Source organism: Anguilla rostrata, unplaced genomic scaffold (genome assembly GCF_018555375.3).
Source record: "Anguilla rostrata isolate EN2019 unplaced genomic scaffold, ASM1855537v3 scaf0513, whole genome shotgun sequence".
Taxonomy (NCBI): Eukaryota; Metazoa; Chordata; class Actinopteri; order Anguilliformes; family Anguillidae; genus Anguilla; species Anguilla rostrata.
In genome coordinates, this window is record NW_026986015.1 from 1 (window position 1) to 7,264 (window position 7,264).

Consider the following 7,264-nt stretch of genomic DNA (forward strand, 5'->3'; position numbering starts at 1 on the left):
TCTGCACACAACCTGGGGCGCGTACTCAAATCTCTCTGGATGATCAGGATATGGCTCCTCTCTCCCCGGTGTGTGTGTCACCCTCCTGTTCCCCTCAGACAGAGACAGCTCTCTGTGCGCTGTGTTTGGATCCAGTGTGAGCTGACAGCCGTCTGCACACCAGAGACATTAATGAGATTAATTATCATTATTAATATTCACCTTATTATGTGTGTGAGAGAGAAAGGACTGTCATAGTACCTGTGTGTGTGTGTGTTTGTGTACGTGTGTGTTTCTGTTTGTGTGTTTATGTGTGTAAGAGAGAAGTCTCTCTTTCTCACACACACACACACACACACACACACAGAGTGTGTATCTATGCAAAGTGTTCTGTCGATACAGACTCACATTTCCTGGGTCCTGGTTTGGTCCTGTTCTCTCCTCCATGGTCCACACTGTAAGAACAGCAGAACAGAATTCTGAATTTTAACCATCCTTTATTTCCACTCTTAACACACCAATGACATCACATATATAAAAACAAAGGCACAATAAAACACAAAACCACGATCATATGAAAAAACACAAATCTGTCAGAAAGGAAACTTATTCCATTCACTCACCCTGTTCCATGTGCAAAAATATCTCCCCTCCCTCCACTGAACATAAAACACCCTTATAACACACACACTCTGAAACACACTCAGGTTCTCCATTGCTTTGTAATACTGAAACTCCACCATCACTGTGTCCCTGATCAAACCCCTAACTACAACAACCACATCTTATTTACTGCAGTGATCCCGTGCAGCACCCTCCACAGGAGATCCCCAACTCTCTTGAGTAACGCTGGTTTGTACAGTGCCCTCCATGCCCCCCCCCCAACTCCTTTTGTGTGTGTGTGTGAGGTGCACTATGGAACTCTCTTACTTCAGCGTGTATTGGAAAATCTCTCTGTCTGTGATGCAGCAGTTAGTGTGGTGTTGTTGTGTGTGTGTGTTGAGGTGCACTTGGAAACTCTCTGTACTTACAGCAGTGTGAGTGTGTCCAGTTTAGCAGCAGACAGCGCTCTCACTCCTGAGTCTCCTGGGTGATTGTGTCTCAGGTCCAGCTCTCTAGGTTGTGTCATGGTGTGTGTGTGTGTGTGTGTGGGTGGAGTGTGGAAACTCTCTGTACTTACAGCAGTGTGAGTGTGTCCAGTTTAGCAGCAGACAGCGCTCTCACTCCTGAGTTCCTGGGTGATTGTATCTCAGGTCCAGCTCTCTCAGGTGTGAGGGGTTTGAACACAGAGCTGAAGCCAGAAATCACAGCCTCTCTGTGTGACTCTACAGCCTGACAGCCTGCAGGAGAGACACAACACCTTACACATTAATATAAACTTACAGGCTGTTGTGTCAAACACTAGCAGTGTTACACACCTTACACAATTAATATAAACTAACAGGGCTGTTTCAAACATAGCAGTGTGTTCCACCTTACAGCACATTAATAACTAACAGGTGTGTGTAAACACATAGCAGTGTGACACTAACAATAATAAAACAACAGGGCTGTGTGTAAACTAGCATGTGTTACACACTTAACACATTAAATAACTAACAGGCTGTGTGTCAAACACATAGCAGTGTGTTACACACCTTACACACATTAATATAAACTAACAGGGTTGTGTGTCAAACACATAGCAGTGTGTTACACACCTTACACACATTAATATAAACTAACAGGGCTGTGTGGGTCAAACACATAGCAGTGTGTTACACACCTTACACACATTAATATAAACTAACAGGGCTGTGTGTCAAACATAGCATGTGTACAACCTTACACCTATAAACTACGGCGGTCAACACATGTTAATCACATAAAAAACTAACAGGCTGTGTGTTAACACATAGCAGTGTGTTACACACCTCACACATTAATATAAACTAACAGGGCTGTGTGTGTCAAACACATAGCAGTGTGTTACACACCTTACACACATTAATATAACTAACAGGGCTGTGTGTGTCAAACACATAGCAGTGTGTTACACACCTTACACACATTAATATAAACTAACAGGGCTGTGTGTGTCAAACACATAGCAGTGTGTTACACACCTTACACACATTAATATAAACTAACAGGGCTGTGTGTGTCAAACACATAGCAGTGTGTTACACACCTTACACACATTAATATAAACTAACAGTTGGTGTGTTAATCAAACACTAAGCAGTGTGATGTTACACACCTTACACACATTAATATAAACTAACAGGGCTGTGTGTGTCAAACACATAGCAGTGTGTTACACACCATTACTCGGACACAGTTACAATAACTAATAACTAACAGGGCTGTGTGTCAACATGCAGTGTGTTCACACCTTACACACATTAATAAAACTAACAGGCTGTGGTTCAAACCAACAGTCTTACACACATTAATATAAACTAACAGGGCTGTGTGTAACAATGTTCTAAACACACTACAGTGTGTTACACAACATTACACACTTACAATTAATATAAACTAACAGGGCTGTGTGTGTCAAACACATAGCAGTGTGTTCACACACAACGTTACAACACATTAATATAAACTAACAGGGCTGTGTGTGTCAAACATATAGCAGTGTGTTACACACCTTACACACATTAATATAAACTAACAGGCTGTGTGTGTCAAACACATAGCAGTGTGTTACACACCTTACACACATTAATATACACCAACAGGGCTGTGTGTGTCAAACACATAGCAGTGTGTTACACACCTTACACACATGTAATATAAACTAACAGGGCTGTGTGTGTCAAACACATAGCAGTGTGTTACACACCTTACACACAATAATATAAACTAACAGGGCTGTGTGTGTCAAACACATAGCAGTGTGTACACCCTTACACACATTAATATAAACTAACAGGGCTTGTGTGATTAAACACATAACCAATGTGTACATACATTCCTTACACACATTAATATAAACTAACAGGCTGTGTGTCAAACACATAGCAGTGTGTTACACACCTTACACACATAATATAAACTAACAGGCTGTGTGTTCAAACATACAGTGTGTTACACACCTTACACCATTATATAAACTAACAGTGGCTGTGTGAGTCAAAACTAATAGGTTGTCACACACCTACCACTAATAAACTAACAGGCTGTGTGTTCAAACCAAGCAGGTTTAACACTTACACACTTAATTAACTAACACTGTGTGACACACTAGCATGTCACTTTCACACCTTATATCTAACAGGTGTGTGTCAAACCCACTTACAGCTTTCAATAACAAAACTGCTCTGTGAATCTCATCATGCACTATTAAGAACTTGACTAATTCAATCATACATATGAAGATGAGAAGACCGATTAGCTCCAATAGTTATCCAACTATGTCGAGTTTACCAACAAACAAGTCTGTGAGAAAATACTCTGTCTATAACATTAAAACATAGTAATACATGCTAAGCATAACAAGGCGTGTCACATACCTGATGAAGTTACTACACCCATCTACTCACTACAGTGTGGTCCCCATCCAGCAAGAGCTCACTTGAATCCTGCAGTCATTGTTCACTCCGATCTCCACCTGAGTAGAGACTAACTGAGGCAGAATCAAAGCCTTGTGAGATACCCATCCAGCACTGGAAACCAACACACACAACACACAGCAAACATGAATTACACACACAACAAACACACACAAACACAAACACATCAAACACATGACACACAACAACAAACACATACACACAAACACACACAATTGAAATATACACTGTGATGTACACTGTGCACCTTGGCAGCAGATACATGAATTTCTATTTGTACATAAGCATTCCTGGATTACACAGTACACACAAAACAGAAGAGTTTAATAATTGTTCATAAAGTATTCTGACTAATCCACAAAAAAAGGTTATCACTTGCTCAAAAATTAAATACAATAAATGGCTAAAACTGTTCCATGTTGCGATGATATCACATGGGACACAACATGATTGCAAACATATTTCATTTGCAAACACAAGAAACAGCACTAGTATGATCACTATGGTGTACTTTACCTCACCTTCAGTCTACAAACATCTTTATATTTTAAAAACATTCAATCTTCATCTAATAATGTAACCAAGGCGGCAAATGAAATACACTGCAGCGCCATCTGCTGGCTGCAGAGAAACACCACAACTGATTATTGCCATTGACTGGTACTACAGGTATATGGAGGACCAAAAATGTAAAAATAATAAATAAATAAATGACTCAATAAATGAATTAATGTATAAATAAATAAATACAAAAGCAAGAAAATGTAAAAATTAATGAATGTACAAATAAATTAATAGACAAAATCTGACAAATGGGTATTTGCATTTATTTCCATATTGATTTCTTGATTCATTCATTTCTGTGGATGTTCATTTCCATATTTATTTATTGCTTGATTCATTTATTTCTGTATATATTTATATCCTTATTTATGTTTTGATTAATTTATGCCTGTATATATATTTTTTTCTGTATTTATTTCTGTATTTTTTCATCCATATGTTAATGAGGGGGCAGTCAATGAAAATATGTCATAGTGTCACAATATTTCAATTGGTTGATCGATACCAGAGTACGTAGATTCACTGTACATGCCTTGCTTCAACACCGGTTGCTTTTTACCACATTTACGTTAGTAGGGCAGAGCAGGGCAAAACGTAACACAGATTTAATTTTTTTGGTTAGGTAGTGCAGCTTGAGTGACGTATTTCAGGATAAACACTCAGAATGACCCTTGCTTTCTATCCAACGAAAGGTAAGGGATTTTGATAAACATTTTGGGAGATATCGCCAAATAAAAGTTTGTTTTGGTGATATGTAAGCACATTGTTTTACCATAAGTATTTTTTGGGTGCTGTAATGTGTGTGCATATCAAAGATCCAAATGTATGTAATCGTAAACAGTCTTTTCGTGACTAACAGATTGCATATTTTTGATAGAGCAATCAGCTGCACCTGCAGGATTAAGACATGCACGCAGACTCACAGAGCAAGGGAACATAACAGGACCGAAAAGGGAAGACATTCAACGGGAACTGCAGAATAATGCTGGGATAACTTGAGAAGGGAAAAGAACAGGACCACATAAAAGAGTTCATGATAAACTTTACTTTGGAGCTTAAATAACTGTGGCATACATACAGCACGGCTGCACTCAATCTCCTGAACAAGCTACCTCACTACCTCACTGACATCTTACATTGGTTGGTATATCCTGTTTCGAAAAGCCTAGGGCTCCACCTAGTGGATAACCTGACTACACTACAAATGTACAGTATCGTGATAAGTTTGCACCAGTTGGCAATAGGCTATGAAAAACATTTAAATGTAATCAATAGATAGATTAGAAACAGTGTTTGTATCCTAAAACATCAAACTGTATTGAGTTACCTTACTTTGTGTGAACCTTTAAAGGTATTAAAACTTAGGTTAGCTCGCCATGTCAGTTTCTGAATGGCACGTCCCAGAAATTCCATTATGGTATTAAATCATAATTAGGATGTATGTGTGAATGGTTTGTATTAAAAATGATTAATCTAGTTCTAGTTATATTTTCAGAATTGAGCCAAATAGGAAAACTGTTGTTTCCTATACAGGCAAGAGATAGCCAGAGGCTTGAGCCTGGCTGACCTAGCTGAAAATGCTAGTCCTCATTATGTGCTCTTTTGTGTGGATGCTTTGACAGTTTGTTCCAGGTAGCTGCATCACAGAGATTGACCCTGTAGTGTTCAGCCATTTGGAGGAAGTGGCTCTTCGCCTGAATGTTTCACTCCATAATTCAGATTACGCCAGATCAATTGGATGCCCTTCTCACATACTGCCTGAGGAAGCACTGGAGAGTTATTTATTAGTTGGTTTGTCTGTTCATCATGTTGCAGCATAATTAATTAACAATTAATCCCTTGCATGTCCACTTCCCATGAGATCTCAACAGGATTCTTAGCAGGGTGATCTACACTAGATCATTTAAACTTAATACACTTATGCGAAGCAAGTTTTATCCATCTATGCCTCAGTGGTGTTTCTCCCATCTCATTAGTAATGCATTAATTGGTGTTGTTCTGAGTGCCCCACAGCATATCCTCAAAGCTCTTGCCTGTTTAACATGTGATGCCAGGAAAGGAATTGGGGTGCTGTCCACCAGGGGGCAGCATCGGCCCTACAGAGAGGTATTGCTGCAGCTGTGGCCCATTACCTAACCATGGGCTCTATAAGAGGCCTAGCTTCCAGGCCTAGGGGAGGGTGCTTTTAGATGGTGTTTGGGAGCGTGGCTATGGACAGGTGATTTTTTTCCTTACCGCAAAAATTAGCGAAGCCATTCAAGCCGTTGCGGTAACCGCCATAAAAAAAATTATAATTTAAACCTCCGGGCTACGATTTTGTTTTTTTACAAGTACATTTCTGGAATGGCTGTTTCCGAAAAATAGGTTCTGCCCAGCAGTTCATACCGTTTGTCGAAGGACTGAAGCATAGCTCGGAATGATGGCTTCCCTACAGTCCGGAAGGGCAGCATCTCTCCAACCAAATACTTTGTTACAGTTGCTGTAAGTGCTCGCCACTTGTTGCTGTCCCGGTTGTATTTAGTCACTCTGGCAAATGCCTCTGAGACTCCTAACTGACGTAGTGCCGAGCCGGTACCTCCCGAGGTAGATGGGGTGCCTTTCATTGCATCGTATAACGGACGATGAGTGGTCCTAAGATGCGATGCTAGATTTGTCCTGTTTCCTCGCATGACGTTGATTTTCTTGCTGCAAATGCGGCACACTGCCTCATCCAAATTCTTTGGCTTTCCATCTTCATCGGGCTCAAAGCCAAAATGTTCCCAAACAGGAGAAGTAACGTTGGGTTTCGCTACAAGATCCATGTTTTTAGCCTAATTTGAAGCGAAAACTTTCCGTAGCCAACAGTTGCAAAGCACGTTCTGGGTGACACTTTCTCCGATCAGAACGTTAACTGCGCAACTGTGAGTGAAAACTTTCGAACACATGGAGTGAAGAAAATAGGCTACACAATTATAATTATAATTATTTTAAAAATTGCATTGCATTTATTTCAGATCACAACTTTTACAAGTAAAAATTGGAACATAAACAATTGGCCTAAAATAAACGGGAAAAAAACAAAACCCAGCGGTGAAGCGGTGATCAGCTTGACTCTGCGGTGGACGTGACGTGATTGCGTTACCACGGTAATGCAGTAACCGCGGCAGCTCTAGTTTGCCGGC

The 7,264-nt window shown here is 40.0% G+C and overlaps 1 long non-coding RNA gene across 1 annotated transcript; it reads right to left on the reverse strand.

The window, feature by feature from the left end:
- Positions 1-65: 65 nt before the first annotated feature.
- On the reverse strand, positions 66-1,104 carry LOC135246573 (uncharacterized). The gene is made up of 3 exons (XR_010327779.1): positions 1,011-1,104; positions 388-434; positions 66-152 (listed from the first exon to the last, which is right to left on the reverse strand). It is a non-coding gene; the product is annotated as an uncharacterized LOC135246573 (long non-coding RNA).
- Positions 1,105-7,264: the final 6,160 nt, after the last annotated feature.